The 26897-nt window shown below is 45.2% G+C and overlaps 1 long non-coding RNA gene across 1 annotated transcript; it reads left to right on the forward strand.

Moving 5' to 3' along the window:
* The first annotated feature begins 12220 nt into the window (after positions 1–12220).
* On the forward strand, positions 12221–21388 carry LOC129641799 (uncharacterized). Its single transcript, XR_008709445.1, has 3 exons — positions 12221–13362; positions 16983–18178; positions 20283–21388. It is a non-coding gene; the product is annotated as an uncharacterized LOC129641799 (long non-coding RNA).
* The last annotated feature ends 5509 nt before the right edge of the window (positions 21389–26897 follow it).

The raw sequence follows: 26897 nt of genomic DNA on the forward strand, positions 1-26897 counted from the left end.
CATGTTTTGTATTTCCATTATTTCTTTTCCTGTCTTTCTCAGCCTAATTCATAAATGGGCTGATTTCCATGGTGGTATGCTTTGGTTCCCCTTCCTTTCCCCTTTGTGGGTCTACTCTAGGTTTTTGCTTTGTGGCTACTTCGTGAATTATATAAAATATCTAATAGATAAAACAGCCCATTTAAACCCCAAATTGCCAAAGTAATCTTGGGGAAAAAGAATGAAGCTGGAGGCATAAGTTTTCCAGACTTTGGATTTGACTACAAAGCTGTAGTAATCAGAATAGCATGGTACTGGCACAGAAACAGACATATAGATCAATGGACGAGAATACAAATAAACCTACACACCTACAATCAATGAATCTTCTGCAAAGGAGGCAAGAATATACACTGGAGAAAAGACAGTCTCTTCAGCAAGTGGTGTTGGAAAAGTTGGACAGGCGCATGTAAATCAATGAAGTTAGAACACAGCCTCATACCACATACAAAAATAAACTCAAAATGGCTGAAAGACTTAAATTTAAGACGTGACATCATAAAATTCAGAAGATAACATAGGCAAAACATTCTCTGACATAAATTGTAGTCATGTTTTCTTAGGTCAGTCTCCCAAGGCAATGGAAATAAAAGCAAAAATAAAGAAATGAGATCTAATGAAACTTAAAAGATTTTGTACAGCAAAGGAAACGAAAAGAAATATATGGCCTGGGAGAAAATGTTTGCAAATAATGAGGCCAACAGGGGTTAATTTTCAAAATATACACATAGCTCATACAACTCAAAGTCAATAAAATAAACAGCCCAATCAAAAAGTGGACAGAAGACCTAAATAGATATTTCTCTAAAGAAGACATACAGATGGCCATCTGGCAAATGAAAAGATGCTCACCATTGCTAATTATTAGAGAAATGCAAATCAAAACTACAATGAAGTACCACCTCACACTGGCTAGAATAACTATCATCAAAAAGTCTGTATATATCCAGAGAAAGCTCTGATTTGAAAAGATACAGTCACCCCAATGTTCATAGCAGCACCAAAATGTCCACCAACAGATGAATGAATAAAGAAGATGTGGTACATATATGCAATGTGTCAGGAAGCATTTAACAGGAGACTTCCTGTGTGCTATTTTGGATCTGTCATGAATCCTCTGTTCCTTATTAATTCCTGAATATTCAGGAATATTCTTTCTTTCTCTCTCTCTCTCTCAGGCTAATTCTTTGGAGTGCAGAAGCTCACTGAGCTCACTTTCTTGCCCAGGCTTCTGAGACTCTCCTGAGAAGGTGCACTTTGCCTCCGCCCACTCGAGAGGGTGCCTGGTGCGTACGTGAAGCAGTGCAAGCCTTTGTGTCAAAGGCTTTATCGGCTTTCTGCGTAAACCAAGGAATATCAGCTTCTTTCTCTCTCTCTTTTACTTTCTTATCGTCGACTCCAGACCACCAGGTTCCAGTCCATTAAAAGACCTCAACACAATGGAATATTATTCAGCCATAAAAATAATATAAAATATTGCCATTTTCAGCAACATGAATAAACCTAGAAATTATCATATTAAGTGAAGTCAGACAGAAAGACAAATATCACATCATGTGTATGTGGAATCTAAAAAATAATACAAGCGAGCTTATTTACAACAGAAATAGACTCACAGACATAGAAAACAAATTTATGGTTACCAAAGGGGAAGGGGAAAGGGTAAATTAGGAATATGACATTAATAGATGCCACTTCATTTAAAATAGATAAACAAGGATTCACTGTATAGCACAGGGAACTATATTCAAGATCTTATAATAACCTATAATGTAAAAAATCTGGAAAAGAATATGTAACTTTCTATATTTATCACTGAATCACTTTGTTGTTTACCTGAAACTATCCTAATATTTTCGGAGAAGGCAATGGCAACCCACTCCAATACTCTTGCCTGGAAAATCCCATGGACGGAGGGGCCTGGTGGGCTGCAGTCCCTGGAGTCGCTAGGAGTCGGACACAACTGAGCGACTTCACTTTATTTTTTCACTTTCATGCATTGGAGAAGGAAATGGTAACCCACTCCAGTGTTCTTGCCTGGAGAATCCCAGGGACGGGGAAGCCTGGTGGGCTGCCGTCTATGGGGTCGCAGAGTCGGACACGACTGATGCGACTCAGCAGCAGCAGCAGCAACCTAACATTTTAGTTTAGCCTGTGCGACACCTGCTGGCTGCAACTAGAAAAACCCACATGCATGTGCGTGTTAAGTCACTTCAGTTGTGTCTCTTTGCGACCCCATGGGTTGTAGCCTGCCAGGTTCCTCTGTCCATGGGATTCTCCAGATAAGAATACTGGAGTGGGTTGTCATACCCTCCTCCAGGGAATCTTCCAGACACAAGGATGGTCTCTTTTTGCACTGGAATGGTAGAATGTTTTAGTAGTTTTGTAGACCTGCATGTCTATGTTTTCCCCAGGTTTGTAAAGTTCTCAGCTGTATTTCTTTCTTTTTTCGGTTGCACCACTTGGCTTGTGAGATCTTAGTTCCCCCATTAGGCAATGAACCCAGGCCCATGGCAATGAAAGTGCCGAGTCCTAACCACTAGACCACCAAGGAAGTCCTTCAGCTGCTGTTTCTTTAAACAAACTATCTGTCCCCTTTTTTCCTCCCCTCCTTTGGAACCCCAATTATTTGGATATTTGCCTTTCTGATGGAAACCAATGGCTCTCTTAGGCTTTCTTCACTATTATTAAGTCTTCCATTCTTCTAACTGTATTCTTTCTATAGCCCTATTCCCCAGGAGACCATTCCTCCCCCTGGTCTGCCTTGCTGCAGATGCTGTCCATTGCATCCTTCATCTAATTCATTCATTGAGTCCTTCAGTCCAGATTTTTAATAATAATTTCAAAGTCTTTGCTAAGGACATCCTTACATTTTTATTTATTTCTGGGTTTATTAAATTGCCTTCTTGAGTTTTCTTGTAGCTTGTTGAATTTCTTCATAATAGCTATTTTGAATGCTTTATCAGTCAGATCATAATATTCCATACGTTTGTGTTCAATTGCTGGAGAATTTTCTGTCTGTGATAACATATTTCCCTGAGTTTTCATAATGTTTGCATATGTGCAACTGTGCATTCACATTTGAAGTAGCAAACACCTTTCTTAATTAAAGATTTATGTTTACTTTGGTTCTTACAAACTGTATTGTGCTGTGCTTAGTCGCTCAATCGTGTCCGACTCTTTGAGACCCCAGGCTCCTGTGTCCATGAGGATTCTCCAGGCAAGAATACTGGAGTGGGTTGCCATTTGCTTTTCCAGGGGATTTTCTCAACCCAAGGATTGAACCCAGGTCTCCCGCATTGCAGGCGGGTTCTTTACTGTCTGAGCCACAATGGACCGCGGCTACTAGAAGCATTTATTTTGTATTCCAGAAGGTGGCGCTATAAGTCAAGTTTGTGATTTCGCTTTTGCCCACCGTTTGCGGTCTGTTTTCTGAGCAAGCTCCCTGTGCCCTGCATGCCTCTCTCACAGTGGCACTGGGGGTGCACACAGGAGCTGACAGCAGGATGGGGGGAGGTGTGGGGTTAGCACTGGGGCTTTGAGGATGTCTTTAGGCCAGGTGGAGATTCTTATGTGTGGTACTCCAAGCCTAGTGGGCAGATCCCATGCTGACTTCTGAAGCAGACAGCAGTAACCTGCTCATATAATGCTCTAATATTTCTATCTGCTTTCTTTCCATCCTCCCCCCAGAAACCAAGGTGCTGTTGGAGAGAAACAAGTTTCTCCCACCATAATCCCTAAACTGGGTAGCTGGGTGGTTACCACTTTCCACCTCCTCTCAGGAGGGGTTGCAGTTGCTGTCTCCCCAGGCAGTATCCAGGGAAGGGGGTAGTTCTGGTGTAGTTCTCCATCTGTCTGTCCATGGCAGTGGCTTGCTGGACTCTCTCCAGACAGGCTGGGCTTGCACAAAATCTCTTGCCTGTACTTGCCCAGGTCAGAGCTCTCCTGACTTATTGGGGGAAGTCTCTCTGACTGCTTGAATCCACAGCCCTTACCAAAGTCTCATTTATTTATTTTTGGATTTATATTTGGATAGCCCTCTGAGTCCCTTGGCCTAGGGTGCTCAGTACTTTAGTTCCTGTGTGTCTATCTAATTAGTTGTTTACAAAGGGCTGGGGGAGAAATGACTTTGCTGCCGTGAGCTCATGCCACTGCCTAGAAATCAAAACATTTATTTATACGTCAACACAGTCATTCCATCCCAAAGAAGGGCAATGCCAAAGAATGTTCAAACTACCACACAATTCCACTCATTTCACATGCTAGCAAAGTAATGCTCAAAATCCTTCAAGCTAGGCTTCAGCAGTACATGAACCGAGAACTGCCAGACGTACAAGTTGGATTTAGAAAAGGCAGAGGAAGCAGAGATCAAATTGCCGACATCTGTTGGATCATAGAGAAAGCAAGGGAATTATAGAAAAACATCTGCTTCAATGACTATGCTAAAGCCTTTGACTGTGTGGATTACAACAAAATGTGGAAAATTCTTAAAAGAGTTGGAAATACGAGACCACCTTACCTGCCTCCTGAGAAACCTGTAGCAGGACAAGAAGCAACAGTTAGAACCGGATATGGAACAATGGACTGGTTCAAAATTGGGAAAGGAGTACATCAAGGCTGTATATTGTCACCTTGCTTATTTAACTTCTATGCAGAGTACATCATGCAAAATGCCAGGCTGGATGAAGCGCAAGCTGGCATCAAGATTGCTGGGAGAAATATCGATAACCTCAGATATGCAGATGACACCACTCTTATGGCAAAAAGCAAAGAGAAACTAAAGAGCCTCTTGATAAAGGTGAAAGAGGAAAGTGAAAAAGCTGGCTTAAAACTCAGTATGAACCTAGAGCCTATTATACAGAATGAAGTCATAAAGAGGAAGATAAATATTGTATTTTAACACATATATACATAATCTAGAAAAATGGTACTGAAGAATTTATTTACAGGGCAGCAATGGAGAAACAGACATAGAGAATAGATCTTTGGACATGGGGAGAGGGGAGGAGAGGGTGAGATGTATGGAAAGAGTAACATGGAAGCTTACATTACCATATGAAAAATAAATAGCCAACAGGAATTTGCTGTATGGCTCAGAAAACTCAAACAGGGGCTCTGTATCAAACTAGAGGGGTGAGATGGGGAGGGAAATGGGAGAGAAGTTCAAACAGGAGGGGATATATGTATACCTATGGCTGATTCATGTTGAAGTTTGACAGAAAAGAGCAAAATTCTATAAAGCAATTATCCTTCAATTAATAAATAAATAAGAAAAGAATAAAATAAATTTTCCAATATATTTAAAAAAACTCTCAACATTCAAAAAACTAAGATCATGGTATCTGGTCCCATGGGGAAGCAACGGAAACAGTGACAGACTTTATTTTCTTGGGCTCCAAAATCACTGCAGATGGTGACTGCAGCCATGAAATTAAAAGACACTTACTCCTTGGAAGAAAAGTTATAACCCACCTAGACAGCATATTAAAAAGCAGAGACATTACTTTACCAACAAAGGTCCATCTGTTCAAGGCTATGGTTTTTCCAGTAGTTATGTATGGATGTGAGAGTTGGACTATAAAGAAAGCTGAGTGGCGAAAAATTGATGCTTTTGAACTGTTGTGTTGGAGAAGACTCTTGAGAGTCCCTTGGACTGCAAGGAGATCCAATCAGCCCATCCTAAAAGAAATCAATCCTGAATATTCATTAGAAGGACTGATGTTAAAGCTGAAACTCAATACTTTGGCCAATCTGATGCAAAGAGCTGACTCATTTGAAAAGACCCTGATGCTGGGAAAGATTGAAGGAGGGAGGAGAAGGGGACGACAGAGATGAGATGGTTGGAGGGCATCATCGATTCAATGGACATGAGTTTGAGCAAGTTCAGGAAGTTGGTGATGGACAGGGAGGCCAGGTGTGCTACAGTTCATGGGGTTGCAAAGAGTTGGACATGACTGAGCAACTCAACTGAACTGAACTTACCCGGTTAAGTTTTTGCAACTGTTTTTCTTCCAGTTGGTGATTTGTCTTTTCACTTTCTGAAAAAGGTCTTTCACAGAGTTGAAATCTTCAACTTTATAATGAAGTCCACAGTTTCCCTTGTTTTTCTATGTGGATTGCCTTTTTTACATTGTGTCTTAAACATCAAAGTTCATGATCTATATGACCAAGCCCAAGCCCTCACATTGATTTGCTTCTTTGTTTCCTCCTATAATTTTGAATTTGCATTTAAAAATGTGTCTGTGAATAACTTTGAGTGAATTTGGTGCAAGTTGTAATCTTTGCAACTGCATTGATTTCACACAAAATGGTTTCCAATTAATTGCTACTTAACTATTTTTAGAAGAGTTATGGGACATTGTCTCCATTTCAGGGCTTCCTACATGGCTAAATGGTCAAGACCCCCCTGGTCAATGAGAGAGTCATGGGTTTGATCCCTAGGTCAGGGAGATTCCCTGGAGGTGGAAATGGCAACCCATTCCAGTATTCTTGCCTGGAAAAGCCCATGGACAGAGGAGCCTGGTGGGCTACAGGCCGTGGGGTTGCAAAGAGTCGACACAACTTACCAACTAAGCAGGCATGCAAACACATCTCCATTTCAGTGTGATTGTCCCAAGTTGAATGGATTGAGCAGTTCTGAGAGCAGGGAGCACTGTTTAGTGGGCTATGAAGTAGGCAGGGCCTAAAGTTCCCACACTGATCATGAGGGGCTCAGCCCGCCTCTCTGACCCACTGGCACATGCACATTCCACCCTTCGACTTGGCTTCTCAGGTGACTGAAACCAGCTGTGCCTCCTCAGGAACCACCCGGGCTTGGGCTGGGAAACTGTGGGTCAGCATCGCTGCTGATAGGACTCATTCTCCTTAGGATTCACTGGAGTTTTGCTTCAGGACAACACGAGGCTGCGTCCTCTAAAAGGACTCTAGTTCTTCAGGACCAAGTAGGGCTTTGGCTTCCAGACAAAGTGAGGCTGTATTCACATTGACAGGAGCTGCATTTCCTGAGGAGAAGGCAATGGCACCCCACTCCAGTACTCTCGCCTGGAAAATCCCATGGATGGAGGAGCCTGGTGGGCTACAGTCCATGGGGTCGCTAAGAGTTGGACATGACTGAGCGACTTCACTTTCACTTTTCACTTTCATGCATTGGAGAAGGAAATGGCAACCCACTCCAGTATTCTTGCCTGGAGAATCCCAGGGACGGGGGAGCCTGGTGGGCTGCCATCTATGGGGTTGTACAGAGTCGGACACGACTGAAGCGACTTAGCAGCAGCAGCAGCAGCATTTCCTGAGGACATAGGCAATGCCAGGGGGAAAAAGTGAGGAAAATGAAGAAATGCAGAAAAGTGGTGGGTACCTTCCTGTGAGCCACTGACTGCTGGCTGTGAGGGGGTACAGTCTTCAGAGGACGCAGGAAGGGCCTGATATGGAAAATTGTGTTTTTAGTCAGCTTTGTGTGCAGTGTACAAGGCATGGTGTATGTGGCGTCCAGGTTCCCCGGTGTTGTTTATTGTAGACTGTCCTTCCTCCCGTGTGCCCTTGGCTTCCCTGTCATAAATGAATGGACGGCCTCCTTGTGGCTGACTTTGCCCCCGTCCTGTTCCTCTGGTCTGTGCACCTGCCTCATTGCCAGTCCTACAGTTTTGGTGACTGTAGCTTCTGATACTGCTGAAGTCAGAATGTGAGATGCCTCCAGCCTGTTCGCCTTTCTGAGGATTTCATTGACTATTTGGGGTCTTTTATGTTTCTACATGATGATTAGGAGCTTTGCTCTATTTCTGTGAAAAACACCATTGGAAATTAGGCAGATATTGCATTCACAGTGGACATTGCTTGAGGAAGAATGGACATTTTAACAATACAGATTCTTCCATTCTATGAGCATGGGATACTTTTCCATTTATTGGTGTCATGTTCATTTTCTTCATCAATGTCTGAAAGTGTTCAGTGTGCAGGTCTTTCAGTTCAGATCAGTTCGGTTGCTCAGTTGTGTCTGACTCTTTGTATCCCCATGGACTGCAGCACGTGAGGGTTCCCTGTCCATCACCAACTTCCTGAACTTGCTCAAACTCATGTCCCTCGAGTCAGTGATGCCATCCAACCATCTCATCCTCTGTCGTCCCCTTCTCCTCCCACCTTCAATCTTTCCCAGCACCAAGGTCTTTACCAATGAGTCAGTTCTTTGCATCAGGTGGCCAAAGTATTGGAACTCCAGCTTCAGCCTCAGTCCTTCCAATGAATATTTCAGGACTGACTTCCTTTAGGATTGACTGGTTTGATTGCTGTCCAAGGGATCCTCAAGAGTCTTCTCCAACACCTCAGTTCAAAAGCATCAATTCTTCAGTGCTCAGCTGTCTTTATGGTCCAACTCTCATATCTATACGTGACTGATGAAAAAACCATAGCTTTGACTAGACGGACCTTTGTCGGTAATGTTTCTTCTTTTTAATATGCTATCTTGGTTGGTCATAGCTTTTCTTCCAAGAAGCAAGTGTCTTTTAATTTCATGGCTGCAATCACCATCTGCAGCAATTTTGGAGCCCAAGAAAACAAAGTCTGTCACTGTTTCCACTGTTTCCTCATCTATTTGCCATGAAGTGATGGGACAAGATGCCATTATCTTTGTTTTATTGAATTTTAAATTTTGTTAAATTTTGAATTTTGTTAAATTTTGAATTTTGCTTTTAAGCCAGCTTTTTCACACTCCTCATTCACTTTTATCAAGAGGCTCCTTAGTTCCTCTTCCTTATCTGGCATAAAGGTGATATCATCTGCATAACTGAGGTTATTGATATTTCTTCCTGAAATCTTGATTCCAGCTTGTGCATCATCCAGTCCAGCATTTTGCATGCATATAAGTTAAATAAGCACAGTGACATATATAGCCTTAACATACTTCTTCCCCAATTTGGAACCAGTCTGTTGTTCCATGTCTGGTTCTAACTGTTGTTGGAAGTGAGCACCTCCAACTTTGATTTCCTCTTCAGAAATTGTCTTAGCCTTTTTGTTTTGGCTGTGCTGGGGCTTTCTTGCTGATTGGGCTTTTCTCTAGTTCTGGGAAATGGGCTCTGCTCTCTAGTTGTGGTGCGTGGGCTTCTCACTGCACTGGCATCTCCTGTTGCACAGCACAGGTTCTAGAATCTGGGGGCTTAGCAGTTGTGGCACATGGGCTAAGTAGTTGTGACAACCAGGCTTAACAGTTGTGGCGTATGGGCTTAGTTGCTCCCCAACATGTGGGATCATCCCAAACTAGAGATCAAACCCATGTGTCCAGTTTTGGCAGGCAGATTCTTTACCACTGAGCCACCAGGGAAACTGTCTTAGCTCTTTGATGTTTCCTGAAATTGCATGTTTTGCTGTCTTGTATCCTGCTCCCCTTGACATGGTTGTACCTCGAGTTACTTATGCATTCATCTGCTAAAGACACTCTGATTCTTTTAAGGTTTAGACATTATGAATAGAGGGTCAATGCAGAATAGGGTCCTTATTTCTGTTTGGATAGTTTTTCAATGCCGTTGTGTGAAAACTGGATGTGTGATGGATGGATCTGAAGGTGTGAGACTTGTTTGGGTTGAAAAATGTTCCAAACTGTATCTCAAGAGGCCGTTGAAGCATCCCATCAGCAATGAAGGAGAGCTGCTGTTGTTCTTATCGTCCCGTGATCAGTATTGTCATTTGGGGAGGAGATTAGCTTTTCTAATAGGTATGTAGCGCTCTCTCGTTATTTCAATCTATAATCGCTTAATGGGATATGATATTAATCATATTTTCTTTCACTTTTTACTATCTGTATTTCTTCCCAGGTCAAGTGTCTGTTACAATCTTTACCTATCTTTCATGCAGGCATTTGCCTTATACATGTGTGCTTTATGTATGTATACAAACACACACACACACACACACACACACACATAACTTCTTTATGTACTGGGAATACAAATTCTTTATCAGAAGTGCTTGGTAAACATTTTTTCTCCAGTATTTAGCTGTCTGTTACCTTTTTTTCCTTTTGTGTGTGTGCTGTGTCTGGAGTGTCAAAGCTCATGATCTATGCAATGAAACCTATGGTCATGTAGGTTTTCTTCTGTATCGTTTATAGTTTACTATTTTCAATTTTTATGTCGTCAAGGTGAATGGCTTTTTTTTAAGGTGTCAATTTGTGTCTACTTGCACTTCACTGTGTATGTTTTATAATTATTTTATAACTTTTTCCAGAAGTCCTGGGATATCTGCCTGCATCCGTTTGAATTTCCAACATGCAGTGGATTCAGTAGGATCAGCAGCAAGAAACTAGGCCTCCCCTGATCTGGGAGTGTCTGCGGTCTGCATTTCCCAGTTGACCAGCAGAGGGCGACAATCCCGCCTGTCTCACCAGCACAGGGCCTCCCTATTTTGTCACCAGACTTGGCTCTGGAGCTAGGCCTCCTCAGGACCCACCCAGGCTTTGGCTTTGGGACAGGACTGGGCTGCATCCACACGGAGAGGAATTCAGTTCCCTCAGGAACTCAGTTTAGTCAGGAGACCATGGGAAGAAGAGGTGAAGAAACAGTGGCGAGAAGCTTCCTGTGCCTGGCTGGCTGTCTGGAGGGGCACTGTGTTCAGAGGACCCAGCAGAGGAAGGGCTTGATGTGGAAACCTGTGGGTTTTGATTAGTCCCTCGGGGTGAGCAGGATCTGGGTGGGGCCTGGCCTCTCTAGCCGTGTTTGATGTCGTCTTGACTTTTCCGTGCTTCTGTTCACATGGTTGTTTTGAGAAGTTATTTTTCAGTCATTTCAAACGTACAGAAAATTTTCAATAGCAAGACTCAAAGTACTCACATTTGCCCCTTCATACAAAATACTCCAGTGTGTTTTACCTCAAACAAGGACACTCTCCAAGGAACCCAGCATATATCCCCCAAATGAGCATCATGAGATGAGCTTATAGTAATCCAACCACAGGCCCACTTCAGCTTTTACCAGCTGCCCCAACTCTATGGAATTGTCTTTTTTCTTTCGGATTTAGTTTTCTTTCTTTTCTTTTTTTTTTTCTGGAACCATGATTGAGACTTACCCTCAATTCAAATCCCTGATGGATTTAAAGCATCAGATGAGCATGTGACCTGGGCAGCCTTTCCTGGTGGCTTCTTTCACTGAGGACGTTGTCAGCTGTCACTGTCTATCCATGTTGTAGCATGTATCAGTCCTACATTCTTTTAATTGTGATTAAAACACATAATATAACAACAGGTACCTTATTGTCAGCATGACACAAGGAAGGATAAGGCAGGGGATGAAAGCACAAGAAGCAGGCACTTCTCCGTCCTAAGGATAAGGCAGGGGATGAAAGCACAAGAAGCGGGCACTTCTCCGTCCTAAGGATAAGGCAGGGGATGAAAGCACAAGAAGCGGGCACTTCTCCGTCCTTCAGGAGAAAGGCGTCACAAGTGTCTCCACACCAGGCAGGCAGAGCCCATAGGAGCACAGAAGGCAAACACTTTCAAACTGTGGTGCTAGAGAAGACTCTTGAGAGTCCCTTGGAGAGCAAGGAGATCCAACCAGTCAATCTTACAGGGAATCAACCCTGAATATTAATTGGAAGGGCTGATGCTGAAGCTGAACTTCCAATACTGTGGCCACCGGATGCAAAGACCTGACTCACTGGAAAGATTCATGCTGGGAAAAATTGAGGGCAAGAGGAGAAGGGGGCGACAGAGGATGAGATGGTTGGATGGCTTCACTGAGAAAAAGGGCATGAGTTTGAGGACACTCAGGGAGATACTGAAGGACACAGAAGCCTGGCATGATGCAGTTCATGGGGTGCCAAAGGGTCAGACATGACTTAGCAACTGAACAATAGGAGGCAAATGAATGGAAAAGCAGCTTGTGGAGTCTAGTCTCTCCACTGCCAGCCCCAGAGCCGCAGGTCCCAATCTACCAGCCCTAATGTGCATATAAGGACACCAAGAAGAAGACACACAGACCCCGCCTTAGGAAGCCAGACCCCCTGTTGGGATCACACAGCATGGTCACATGGTCATTAAGGACTCAGCCCCTCCTCCATGCTCACGTCCCCTGTCCTCACAAAGACATGCACAGGTCACTACATGGGGCTTTCTGGGGCACTTGTGAACAGTAGAAACTGCAATGGTAAAAGGAGAGGAGAAGACACAGACGGGAGCATGACCATGGGGCTCTACAAATTACCAAAGACCTGAGGTCCTTAATACTTAGGATTTTGAAAAAGGTGTCTTAATGTGTAAATGGAGAAAGGAGGCCCATTGAGTAAATAGTGTTGGGACAATTTGGCATCCAACTGGAAAACAAAGCTGGATACCTATGTCAGGAAACACCACCAAAAGCAATTAGGCACATTAAGAACTTATATTTGAAAGGGAAAACTTACAACTCTAAGGACAATTTTCACAAGGGAATATCTTTTTTTCTTAATAGAAGTATAGTTGACTTACTAAGTTGTGTTAGTTGCACAAGCATAGCAAAGTGACTCAGTGATTCAGTGATACAGTATATGAGGTGATTCCTCAAAGAAAATTCACTCCCTTTGGGAGGCCCCTGGGCAACGACCACTACTCAGAACAACTGACAGTCCTGAAACCCAGAGCAGCACATCGTGGTGCTCAGGGGGTGTTTGTTGACTGAATAAACGACTGTAATCAGACACTGAAAGCAAGCCTTGAGGCTGGGAGGAGATCCCCAATCCTGTCTTCAAATAGGAGGTCTCTCCTTTTTGGTATGGGTGAGTGAAATAGAGTTTGGAAAGGGAAACGATGTGTTACAAATTATCTGGTAAACCAAGGACATGTGGGAAGAGGATGTGAGCAGGCACATCCCAGGAAACTGAGCACAGAGGATGCAGCAGCTGCACCCTAACTCCTGCTTGTGGACATCACACTGTCTCTAACTCTGGAAGCAGGGTGAACAGGGCACAGGTTTCCTGGAGAGGATGGTCATATGACCTCAACCTGGCCTATTAGCATGTTTCACTCCTCCCTGGCCATTGTGATTGGCTCTGAGCTGGGCAAATGACCAATCAGGACTCAGGGCAGACCTCCTGCTGGAATCCTGGGGAAGAGGAGCTTTATTTCTGTTTGGAGCAGGGCAAAGGTCAGCCTGTGGCAGTTGGTGGGGCTATGAGGTCAGCCTGTGGCAGTTGGTGGGGACGTGAGTTCAGCCTGTGGTAGTTGGAGGGGATGGGAGGTAGCCTGCAGCAGTTGGTGGCCATCTTGCTCCCATAAAGGCGGAGACCCCTGCAGGAGGACGGCAGCAGCATGCAGAGCTGAGAAGTTGGGGAGAGAGAATTTCCGCTCAGGTCCTTGAGATCCAGGTACAGTCCTGCCAGAAACTGTCTGCCTGTGGACCTCTTAGTTATTTAAGTCATTTTCTCCTGCTTGTTGACTTGCTTATTTACGCCACTATGGGTTTTCTATAACTGCTTTCAAAAAAACTGTGACTGTTCCTTTCAGCTGGCTAAGTGGAGTCCCGAGAACTGCAACAGTGTGGGTTTTGTCTAGTTTCAGGGGAGAAATTCCAGATAACATTGCAAGACTTGAGTTTAATCTGGAGATCTGAATGAACTCAAGCAGTATTTGTTGGGGCCAGCTATTAACTCTAGGATTCCCCTAATTAGTTCTCACAGGGTTAGTCCTGTTAAGGTAGCAACACCTGTCCCCAGTTAGAGGACAAGATGGAGGTTCAGAGAAGGGAGGTAGCCAGACTACAGCAAGGAGGTGTGCAGCCAACAGAACCCCTGCTCCTTGAACTCTGGAAGCCACATGGTTGGGGCTTGTCCATGTGAAGGCGCTAAGGCACCCAGCCCCACACTGGCTGCTGTGGGGGGCCTAAGGATTGGAAACTGCCATGTGGCTGCTTTGTGACTCACAAAAGCAACTCATGCTGAAGGTAGCGGGAACTTACTTCACCACCACCACCCCCTCCTGACTCCCAGCTCTGTACCCCTTACTCTTGCTTTGCATGACAATTACAGAATCATGTTCATGTGACCACATAGGCAGTCTCTGGTTCACTGGCTCTCATCTGGAGCTGTTACAGGGGAGGCCAAGAGCTTTTGCCACTCCCCCCACCAGGGGACTTCTTCTTTGGGGCCTTCGGGGCTGTATTCCCCTCTTGCACTCCAGAGGACTTTTCCAGAATATACAAGGAACTTCACTCAGTTTAACAGGATGCATCCATCACTGTCCTTTCCATGTCTCTCTTGAAACTCGGCTCCGGTCCTCATTTCTCCACTATATAGCCTCCCGTGGTGCCACAGGAGAGACCAAACTGACAATGAATTGACAGCAAGGAAGGTAACTGAGAGGTGAGATCTGACAGCTGGGAAGCTCAGCTTACAAGGGACCTCGCTCTTCACGCTATAGAGGCTGTAGAAGCTCCCAGGGTCTGGAAGCAGTGCTTGGGCCAAACTGAATCCACAGGCCTTTTGAAAGCTCAGGTTTCCAGCCGCGGGGTGGGGTGGGGTGAGGTCCCTGAGATTCTGAAGGCCCACTATGGGCAGGCTCAGGGTGCACAAAGAAGAGAGGGCAGAGCCCCCCGGAAGGCGCTCACAGACCACATATAGACAAGTCAGCCAGGCCACAAGTCATAGAGCCTGAGCTGCTTTCATGGGTGAAGGGTGTGGGGCAGAGGCAGAGACCCAAGTCTGCTCGGGGAACTGCTTAAGGACAGAGAAATTTCAACCGAGATTTGAAGGCTGTATCAGTTAGTTACACCTTTGGCTGAGGTGAGTGGGGACAGTGTGGGGGAGAAATGGAGAGACCAGACCATGCAGGAACCGCAGCCCCTGTGGGGATGTTTGCACTGCATGCAAGGAGGCACAGCTGGTGAGGATCAGGGGTTTGGGCCCCGACGCTGTGCAGAAATTAAGCCGGTGAGCCCTGAGGAGGGTCTCCCTGTAGATGCACAGGCAGGGAAGGCTGCTCTGCGGAGGTGATATTTCAGCTAAGCCTTGTGTGGACCACTTCTACCTTCTGTCAACTTGATGCTTTGCTTTTGCAAGACGCCCCCTGTTCTGAGGCACTTCAACTTGGCCCCCCATCCCCACCTGTCAGTCCCCCTCCCCACACAGAGGAGTCCTTCCAGGGCCCACTGATTTGTGTTATTTTTTTTGCGGGGGTGGGGGTGTGGGGGGGCTGCATTCTATGGCTTGTAGGATCTTATTACCAGACCAGAGATCAAACCCAGGCCCCTGGCAGAGAAAATGCCCAGTCCTAACCCCTGCACACCAAGGGATGCCCCCAAGGCCCACTATTTAAATACAATCCAACCTCCCCTTTAACTGGACTCATACTCCGAGCCACTGTCTACCTGCCCTGCTCCCCAGCATCAGGTTACAGGACACTCAGGGTCCCCTCACCCCGGAGCCCATGAAGTTGCTCAGCCCGGTCAGTCCTCAGCCTGCTCACCCTGCCTGCTATTCCCTTCTCAGCAACATGATGAAGGTTCCCTCCGTCCACAGGTCCGGCTCCTCCGCCCCCTGCTCTCTCCATGCTCCCTGCGTGGTGAAGCCCCTCTTCCAGGACTGTGAGGAGAAACTTTCATTTCCATGGTGGTTGTTTCCTGATTGGTTAGCCTTACTGACCCTCAAAGTTTCCACTAAATATTCTATTTTAAACCAGCCTACAAGACACTTTGCAGACAGAGTAAACAAATGAAGAACAAGTGAACTACACACCTTTTTACAAAATCATCAAGTGGTAATACCTTAATATGTATTGGAATTCCTTTTCCCATAAAACCACAGGCTCCATCAGGGTGGAGGGCATATAAAAATCATGTAGTCAGGACCAGACTCCTACGACGTCCTAACTACCCATTTCCCCACACTGAGGGCTCAGGCCCAGGCTTGACCGAATCCCAGTCTCTGACTTAAAACTGAGTGGAATTTGGCTGCTTTTTCCAATTAAGTTTTTACAGTTGTCAGCTTAGCAGGAAAGTTCTCGGTTCCAACTCATCTGTCTGGCAATAATCAAGCTGCACCACATGTGAGACGGCCTTTTCCCCGAGTTATTTGGTTAGAATCCGCAGATGGTAACGGAAAATGTCACTGTTTCAAAACAAGCTGCATCTCTGGGAGACAGTGGGGGTGGTGCCCCTGGAATGTATTTTTCCTGAATCTTTTAGTCATTAGATTTCCAGAGAAGCCCCCAGAGGGGAGAGTGGGCTGGAGCTGAGCTGGGCTATCCCCCACGGTCCTGAGGGGGGAAACATCAGACAGCTGTGATCCTGGGAGCAGCCTGACCCTGGGAGCCACAGGAAAGGTCCCCTCCAAGCCTGCTGTCCAGCTTAGGATAAGGCTCAGCAGCTGTAACTCAGGGCCCATGGCTAAGGGGCAAAGGGAACCTGGCTCCCCTCACACTGGGTCTGGAGGTGGACAGTCCAGGGCTGGTCCGGAGCTTGCTGTCCCTGATGCCCTTCAATCCAGAGGAGTTGCTTTGTCCACAGGGCAGAATGAGCTCCAACCTCAGAGCTGACATTTCCAGATCAGGACGGAGGGAGAAGCAGAAAGGGCCTGCTTCTCTCTCCCAGGATACATTCTAGAGTTTGTGCAAATCACTCCCATCCCCTCTGGAGGGAAAGGTTGGTCACACAAGCAGCCTCGATGCAGAGGAGGCAGGAACTCTGTAGTCCTGGGTGGCCAGTGTCCAGATAAAGGAGGGTTTCTGGTGACCTGGCAGTGGACAAGGTACTGGGAGCCCTTGGATGCCTCAGCCCACTGCCTCTAATGATCCCTCCCACCACCCGACCCATCTCTACCCTGAGCTCACATTTTATGAGATTGTCCCTTAGGTCCACTGCATTAAGGAATTAATAATTCAGGAAACAGTTGAAGATCATGGGAAAGTGGGTGCTTCTTGTGAGATTTGCTGCAAATTGCTGGTGGGGCTCCATCACCGACACTGAGGCTTTCTCCCCACCCTCTTCCTGCAGAGCCCACTGGGCACCGGCAGCCCGAGACATCTCGTCCAGTGGAAGGTGACTGTGTCCCGCCCTGCTCATGGGTGCCCTGCTCTTTAATACAAAACCCACACCCTCCCTGTGGGACCGTGATGGACAAATAAAGTGATGAGCAGCCGTGGCTCAGCCAGCCCCAGCCCACACCTCACAGAAGAGGAGACAGTCTGTGAGCACAACGTTCCGTCATCAGAGTCAACTACTTTCCAGCCCTGAGGTGGGGATGTTTCAGTTTGGAGACACAGAGCACAGAGCACCGGTGTGGATGGTCCTGGAAGCAAGGGGGCCAGCCCAGCCTCCTCTCCCCAGCCTGGCTCCTGACCTCTGCCTTAAGTGTGCCTGACACTCCAGCTTCCTCCTGCCGGATGGCCTGCCATCCAGTCCCTGTGATCACACCCACATATCAGGACAACTCCCCCACCATGTGGAAGGGGAGATCCTGACTTCTGCATGAGAGTCAGGAAACTCAGCTGCACCGGTACCTGACCACACCACCCACAGGCTTTCATGGGACTTTACCCTATTTATGCTTCCCTGGTGGCTCAGACCGTAAAGCGTCTGCCTGCAATGCGGGAGCCCCGGGTTTGATCCCTGGGTCAGGAAGATCCCGTGGAGAAGGAAATGGCAATCCAATGGAAAATTCCATGGATGGAGGAGCCTGATAGGCTACAGTCCATGGGGTCACAAAGAGTTGGACACAACTGAGCAACTTCACTTTCGCTTTCACTTTATCCTATTTATGGGCATCTCAGTCATGATTAACACAGGCCCCAGGGACCAAAGTTCCCCTCAGCCCTTCTGAAGATGTTGGGCAACGTCAGTGCAGGGAGGTCACACACGCTTTCTGCATCTCGGCCCTGCAGCACAGCAACTGTTGCTGTTGGGAGTCATTGTCCTAATTCTCTCAGTTGTCTTTGCGTTTAGTTCTGATTTACTTCTAGTACCACACGACTGCATGCTTCTTAGACTGGAAAATACACAGCCTCAATTCTGTGCAGCGAGGATGCAAAACGGAGTGTGATCCACCTTTCTGGAGCATCAAGTTTATCAAGAGGAATTGGAAGAACCAAAGAGTTGACAAGAACTCTCCGCCTCCCCCTCTCACACGCAGGACAGAAGAGTGGGGTAGGGAGACACGCCCAGGAGAGGCAGTCCAGTCTCTGGAGTTTCAGGTGAGAGCCGAGGGGTGGGCCTGCAGCCAGGCAGGCCTCTTCTGGTCGCCCAGGCCGCTGCAGACCGTCCTCTGAGCTGGCCAGGGTTTTGGATACGATGCTTCTGAAGGCCGTGAAAGTGTGGTGGGATACCCTCCTGATTTGAATCTTGTCAGAGGATTCGACCCCTCGATCACTGCCAGGGACTGCATCCTGACATTTCTTCTTGGATCATCCATGGACTTTACCTGGGCTCCGTTTGTTACACTGCCTCTTGCTGGGCAGACTATTATAAATCTGCATATTTTCAGGCGAACCCTGCTCTTCTGGCTGTGGCCAGAGGAAAGTGTCTGGGGACACTCTCTTAGGCTGCCCAGCGTGGGAGGAGCTCCTGGTGTTGGACACACCCAGGGGCAGCTGCTTCCCTCTGGGACTTCAGTCCTGCTGCTGGTGCTGCTGATGGAGGGAAGGCCTCAGGGTCACACAGGGCACTGGGCTGGGGATGGCGGGCCTCTGCTCCAGGCCGGGTGGAGACCAGCAGGCTCCCTAATCTTCTGCCCTGACTTCTTGTCCTCATGCAGTTGTACGTTCTCTCCCTGGTTGAGCCACGTGGTATGTATGAGTGTGGATACCTCAGGCCTTGGAGAAGGCTCAAGCTATGGCTGCTGAGGTCAGTGGAAAGGGAGAGCCTCGCAGTGATGGAGCAGCCCTCCACCTTGTGTTCCCCTGAGCTCACAGTGCAATGCCTGCTGCCTGTTCCCTGAGTCACGGATCAGGTCCCACCTCGACACCAGAGTCCTCACCACTGTCACCCCTGGGTCCGTGTCACAGGGTGGTGCACAGAATGGCCTGAGTGGCTCCTTCTGGCCCAGGTTCACCCATGGAGGCCTCATCAGTCATTTAAGGTGCTTTTGTCACTGGGGTTGAGGGCCGTATTTTTTAGCAAATTCCTTCTCTGATGACAGACCAGGGGAACGGGGTGTTGCCCTACGAGGATTCACAGCCACAGCTCTGAGAAGTCATGTCCCCCAAAGGGCAGGGTCCCGGTCACCATGGAGTAGAGAACTACTCCCAGACTCCACACATGCACCGCAGGGCAGCCGGAGCCCTGGCCCAGGAGGAATTCTCAGGCAGCGTAAGTGCAGCTGCCATAGGAAGTGTTGAGCTTCCCCCTCTCATCACACTTGTTGCTGAGGCCAAAGTCTGTAATTTTCACGTACTACTTGGTGTCAAAGAGGAGGTTCCCTGGCTTCAGGTCCCAGCGCAGGACGTGCCTCTGGTGGCCGTGCTGCAGGGCAGAGACCAGCTGCCGGAACGGCCCTGGGGTGTCAGCTTCTGCCATGTCCCATGGTCCCCCAAATGGCTGCACGTGTCCCCCTCACTGAGGCCCTCCATCCAGGAACAAGGTGGTCTCTGTGTCAATCACCTCCAGTAGTTTGACGATATTTTCATGGTTTAGAGCCTTCATACTATTCACTTCCCGGAAGAGTCCTGGAGGCTGGAGGAGCTCTGCTGACTCTTCCTAATGACCTTTATGGCCAATTCTGTCCCAGTCAACGTACTGGGCTCACTTTGGCAAACCAACCTTTACCGATAATGTAAAGAATCGCAGTTCTCAGTAGAAGCCTTGTCCCGTGAGACGGCTGTGAGGCCCAGCGTCATGGTGATCTGCTGACGACACTGAGTGCCAGCACTAACTAGCAACGCTAACTGTGCCAACTATGCTCCTGCAGCACCAAGTCCTCCAGGTTGGGGTGAAGGGCTCTGGATAGCAGCTCAAAATGTTATGAAGAGATAAAGATCTCTGGTAAAAGTAGATAGACAAGCAATTACAAAAGTTACTATTGTAAGTGTGGTTTGTAGCGCCACTATTTTATTTTCTCTCTGATAGATGAGATTAATAAAAAGAATTAAGCACCATTTTTAGTGTGGTTATGAGTTACTACTGTTGTTCAGTCACTAAACCGTGTCCAGTTCTCTGTGACCTCATGGACTGTGCACACCGGGCTCCTCTTGTCCTCCATTCCTCCCTGAATTTGCTCAAATTCATGTCCATTGAGTCGGTGATGCTATCTAACTATGTCATACTCTGATGCCACCTCCTTTGATTATTTCAATCTTCCAGCATCGAGGTCTTTCCAGTAAATCAGCTCTTCACATCAGGTGGCCAAAGTATTGGAGCTTCCGTTTCAGCATCAGTCCTTCTAATGAAGATTCAGGGTTGATTTACTTTAGGATGGACTGGTTTGATCTCCCTGCAGTCCAAGGGACTCTCAAGAGTCTTCTCCAACAATACGAATGGAAAGCATCAATTCTTCACTCAGCCTTCTTTATGGTCCAACTCTCACATCTATACATGACTACTGGAAAACCATAGCTTTGACTATAGGGACCTGTGTCCACAAAGTGACATCGCTGCTTTCTAATACATTGTCTAGGTTTGTCATCACTTCCCTTCCAAGGAGCAAGTGTTTTTTTAATTTTATGGCTGCAGTCACAATCCACAGTGATTTTGGAGCCCCAAGGTAATAAAATTTGTCACTGCTTCCAGTTTTTGCCCTTCTATTTGCCACAAAGGGATTGGACTGGATGCCATGATCTTGGTTTTGTTAATGTTGAGTTTCAAGTCAGTTTTTTCACCCTCCTCATTCACCCTCATCAAGAGGATCTTAGTTCCTCTTTCTTTTTTCTGCCTTTAGAGTGGTATCATCTGCATATCAGTGGTTGTTGATATTTCTCCTGGAAATCTTGATTCCAGCTTGTGATTTCTCCAGCTTGGCATTTCACATGATACACTCCCCATATAAGTTAAATAAGCAGGGTGATACATACAGCCTTGACATACTCATTTCCCAATTTTGAATCAGTCCATTGTTCCATGTATGGTTCTGTTCCTTCTTGACCTATGTAAGGTTTCCCAGGAGTCAAGTAAGATGGTCTAGTATTTCCATCTGTTTTAGAATGTTCCACAATTTGTTGTGATCCACACAGTCAAAGGCTTTCCTCAATGAAGTAAATGCTTTTCTGGAATTCCTTTGCTTTCTCCATGATTCAATAAATGTTTCAAATTTGACCTCTGTTTCCACTGTCTCTTTGAAACACAGCTTGTACACCTAGAAATTCTTGATTCCCATATTGCTGATGATTAGCCAGAAGGATTTTGAGCATAATCTTGTTTGTAAGTGAAATGAGCAAAAGCATACAGTAGTTTGAACATTCTTTAACCCTGTCTTTCTTTGGGATTGGAATGGAAACTGATCTTTTCCAGTCCTGTGGCCACTGCTGAGTTGTCCAAATTTGCTGACATATTGAGAGCACTTAAACAGCATCATCTTTTAGGATTTGAAAAAGCTGGAATTCTGTCACAGCCACTAGATTTTTTCATAATAATGCTTCTTCCTAAGGCCCACTTGACTTCACACTCCAGGATATCTGGTCTAGGTGAGTGATCACACTATCCTGATTATTTGGGTCCTTCAGATCTTGTTTGTATAGTTCTTCTGTGTATTCTTGCCACCTCTTCTTAATATCTTCTACTTCTGACAGGTCCTTATCACTTCTGTCCTGTACCGTTCCCATCTTTGTGTGAAATGTTCCCTTGATATCTCCAGTTTTCTTGAAGAGATCTCTAGTCTCTCCCATTCTGTTGTTTTCCTCTTTCTTTGCATTGTTCATTGAAGAAGCCTTTCTTTTACTGCCTCGCTGTTTTCTGGAACTTTGCATTCAGTTGTGTGTATCTTTCCCTTTCTTCTTTTCCTTTCACTTCTCTTCTTTCCTTAGCTATTTGTAAAGCCTCCTCAGACAACCACATTGCCTTCTTGCATTTCTTTTTGGGGGGATGGTTTTGGTCACCACCTCCTGTACATTGTTATGAACCTCTGTCCATAATTATTTAGGCACTCTGTCTACCAGATCTAACCCCTTGAATATATTTGTCACTCCACTGTATAATCATAAGGGATTTGACTTAGGTCATACCAAATGGCCTAGTGGTTTTCTCTACTTTCTTTAATTTAAGCCTGAATTTTGCCAATAAGGAGCTGATGATCTGCGTCATAGTCGGCTCCAGGTCTTGTTTCTGCTGACTGTATAGAGCTTCTCCATATTTAGCTACAAAGAACATATATTAATTTCGATATTCATTATCTGGTGATGTCCATGTGTACAATTGTCTCTTGGGTTGTTGGAAAAGGGTGTTTGCTATGACCAGTGTGTTCTCTTAACAAAACTGTTTTTGCCCTGCTTTATTTTGTATTCCAAGGATAATCTTGCCTATTATTCTGGGTATCTCCTGACCTCCTACTTTTGCTTTAGAGTCCCCTATGATGAAAAGGACATCTTTTTTGGTGTTAGTTCCAGAAAGTGTTGTAGGTCTTCAAGAACCAGTCCACTTCAGCTTCTTTGGCATTAATGGTTGGGGCAAAGACTTGGATTACCAACACGTTGAATGGTTTGCCTTAGAAACAGACTGAGATCATTCTATCGTTTTTGAGATTGCACCCAAATACTGCAATTTGGACTCTCTTGTGGACTGTGGGGGCTACTCCATTTCTTCCAAGGGATTCTTGCCCACAGTAGTAAATATAATGGTTATTTAAATTAAACCCACCCATTCCTGTCCATTTTAGTTCAATGATTCCCAAGATGTTGATGTTTAATCTTGACATCTCCTGCTTTACCACATCCAATTTACCTTGATTCATTAACCTAACATTCCAGCTTCCTGTGCAATATTGTTCTTTACAGCACTGGACTTTACTGTCATCACCAGACACATCCACATCTAAGCATTGGCCCAGCTGCTTCATTCTTTCTGGAGCTATTAGTAATTGCCCTCCACTCTTCCCCAGAAGCATACTGGGCACCTTCTGACCTGGAAGGCTCATCTTTGGTGTCATATCTTTTGCCTTTTCATACTGTTCATGGGTTTCTCTAGGCAAGAATACTGGAGTGGCTTGTCATTTCCTCCTACACTGGACCACATTTTTTCAGAATTGTTCACTATGCCCATCCATCTTGGGTGACTCATGGCATGGCTCAGATCTTCATTGAATTATGCAAGCCCTTTGCCACAACAAGGCTGTGATCCATGAATGGGTTTTGGATACACAACACAAAAGGTATAATCAGTAACTAAAAGGAGTTCGAGTCAGAGCTGTTGGAGCAGAGGTTTTTTATGTTCTTGACCTTAAATTGGCATTACAGTGTTATATCTTTAGGATGTTACTTATAATCTAATTATAACCCAAAGAAAATAATTATAGAATATGCACAAAAGGGAATGAGAAGGGAATTAAAATGTTGCACTACCAAAAATGCAGAAGAAGGTGGTCATGCAGGAAATCAGAGACAAAAAAATCATTAAGCCATACAGAAAAAAAAGAACAAAATGACAGAGGTAACTCCTTCTATATGAGTAATTACATTACATGTAAACAGATTAAACTCTCCAGTCCAAAGACTGGCAGAGTGATGCATATGATGGAACTATTTGCTATCTATAAGAGATTAACTTTAGATCCAAAGACAGAAAAAAGTTGAACATGAAAGGACAGAAAAAGATAGTCCATGCAAACAGTAACCAAAAGAGATTAGTTGTGGCTGTACTAATATCAGACAAAATAGACTAAATGAGAAAAGGTTACAAGAGAAAAGAATATTATATGTTAATAGGAAATTCAACAATATAGCAATAAGATAAAATCACATTTACACACCTAATGACACCATCAAAGCACGTGAAAGAAAAACACACAGAACTGAGGGGAGACGTAGACCATTCACACAACACTTGGAACTTCCAGTAGCCCACTCTCACTGATGGGTAATCAGGCAAGATGAGTGCAAAGGCAGAAAATTTCAGCAGCACAATCAGTTAGGTCTAACGACAAACACACCAGCAGAACACATGTTCTCCCCAAGGGCATTAGGGCCTCCTCCAGGACAGACAATTGGTTAGGCTACAATTTATCTCAGTGATTTGATAAGACAGATCTCATACAAAATATCTTCTGTAACTACAATGCAATAAAGTTAGAAATCAGCAAGAGAAGAAAAAGTGGAAAATTCACATATTTGTGAAAATTAAACACACTTTAGCCAATGTAGCAAAGAATAAAGCATAGGGGAAATTAAAAAATACTTAGAGATGAAGGAAAGTGAAGCACTACCTTATGAGAAACAGAAAAGCAGTGCTAAGGGGAAATTTATAGCTTTAAAAACAAAAATCTCAAACCAGTAACTCCATGTAATTTTGGTAACTCGAAAAAGAAGAACAAACTACTGAACCCAAAGCTGGCAGAAGGAAGGTAGTAATGAAGATTAGTGCCAGAGACAAAATAGAAAAGCAAAGAAAATAAAGAAAAAAGACAAAGTTGACTCTTTGGATAAATTAACAAAGTTGACAAGCTATTAGCTGGACTGACTTTAAAAAAAGGGAAGACAAATTACTGAAATGAGAAATGAACATGGAGGAATAAAAAGGATTATAGAGAGTACTGTAAATGATTGTTCTCTAACAAATAGGGTAACTAGATAAAATGGACAAATTGCTAGAACTACAAATCCTCCCAAGACTGAGTCACAAAGAAATAGAGACTCACAGCTAGTAAGTTGATTGGATCACTAATCAAAACCCCTCCACAGAAAAACCTCTGGACCCAACTGATGGCTTCACTGGTGAATCCTACCAGACCTTTGATAAGAACTAACACCAATCCTCCTCAAAATTACCCCAAAAATTCAGGAGAAAAACAAACAAACAAAAACCACTTTCTAACTCCTTTAAGGTATGAAGAGGCAAAAAGATAAGACACTAAAAGATGAACTCCCCAGGTCGGTAGGTGCCCAATATGCTACTGGAGATCAGTGGAGAAATAACTCCACAAAGAATGAAGACATGGAGCCAAAGCAAAAACAACACCCAGCTGTGGATGTGACTGGTGATGGAAGTAAAGTCCTATGCTGTAAAGAGCAATATTGCATCAGAACCTGAAATGTTAGGTCCGTGAATTAAGGCAAATTGGAAGTAGTCAAACAGGACATGGCCAGAGTGAACATTGACATTTTAGGAATCAGCAGAACTAAAATGGTCTGGAATGGGTGAATTTAACTCAGATGACCATTATATCTACTACTGTGGGCAAGAGTCCGTTAGAAGAAATGGAGTCAACAAAAGAGTCTGAACTGCGGTACTTGGATGCAATCTCAAAAATGACAGAATGATCTCTGTTTGTTTCCAAGGCAAATGACTCAATATCACAGTAATCCAAGACTATGCCCCAACCAGTAATGCTGAAGAAGCTAAAGTTGAACAGTTCTAAGAAGACCTACAAGACCTTCTAGAACTAACACCCCAAAAAGATTCCTTTTCATTATAGGGGACTGAAATGCAAAAGTAGGAAGTCAAGAAATACCTGGAGTATTTCTGGCCTTGCAGTACAGAATGAAGCAGGGCAAGGGCTAATAGAGTTTTGCCAAGAGAACGCACTGGTCATAGCAAACACCCTCTTCCAACAACACAAGAGAAGACTCTACACAAGGACATCACTAGATGGTCAATACCGAAATCAGATTGATTACATTCTTTGCAGCCAAAGATGGAGAAGCTCTATCAGTCAGTGAAAACAAGACTGGGAGCTGACTGTGGCTCAGATCATGAACTCCTTGTTGCCAAATTCAGACGTAAATTGAAGAAAATAGGGAAACCACTAGACCATTCAGGTATGACCTAAGTCAAATCCCTTATGATTATACAGTGGAACTGAGAAATAGATTCAAGGGATTAGATCTGATAGAGTGCCTGAAGAACTATGGACAGAGGTTAATGGCATCATACAGGAGGCAGGGATCAAGACCATCCCGAAGAAAAGGAAATGCAAAAAGGCAAAATGGTTGTCTGATGAGGCCTTACAAATAGCTGAGAAAAGAAGAGAAGCAAAAGGCAAAGGAGAAAAGAAAGATATACCCATTTGAGTGCAGAGTTCCAAAGAATAGCAAGGACCTTCCTCAGTGATCAATGCAAAGAAATAGAGGAAAACAATAGAATGGGAAAGATTAGAGATCTCTTCAAGAAAATTAGAGGGAGGGCAGTCCTAAGATGGCAGAGGAATAGGATGGGGATACCACTTTATCCCCCACAAATTCATCAAAAGACCATTTGAATGCTGAGTAAATTCCACAAAACAACTTCTGAATGCCGGCAGAGGACATCAGGCACCCAGAAGAGCAGCCCGTTGTCTTCGAAAGGAGGTAGGAAAACAAATAAAAGATAAAAAGAGAGACAAAAGAGGTAGGGACGGAGATCCATCCCGGGAAAGGAGTCTTAAAAAAGAGAGAAGTTTCCAAACACCAGGAAACACTCTCACTGCCGAGTCTGTGGCAAGCCTTGGAACCTCAGAGGGCAACATAACCAGGAAGGAAAATAAATAAATAATTAAAACCCACAGATTATGTGCCCAATGGTAACTCCCAGTGGAGAAGCAGCGCAGACACCAGCATCCACCACTAGCAAGTGGGGGCTGGGCAGGGAGGCACAGGCAGCATTGCTTAGGGTAAGGACCAGGCCTGAATGCCCTGAGGGCAATCTGAGGGAACTAACTTGAGATAGCAAACCAGACTGTGGGAATAGCTACTCCGCAAAAAGCCCTAACCTAAAACACCGCCAGGGCCGCTCACAGAACAACGGACTGAGCAGAGCTAGCCGGCTGCGGACCAGCCCGTCCCCCGCTGGAGACAGGCA

This window comes from Bubalus kerabau, chromosome 1, assembly GCF_029407905.1.
Source record: "Bubalus kerabau isolate K-KA32 ecotype Philippines breed swamp buffalo chromosome 1, PCC_UOA_SB_1v2, whole genome shotgun sequence".
Lineage (NCBI taxonomy): Eukaryota > Metazoa > Chordata > Mammalia > Artiodactyla > Bovidae > Bubalus > Bubalus kerabau.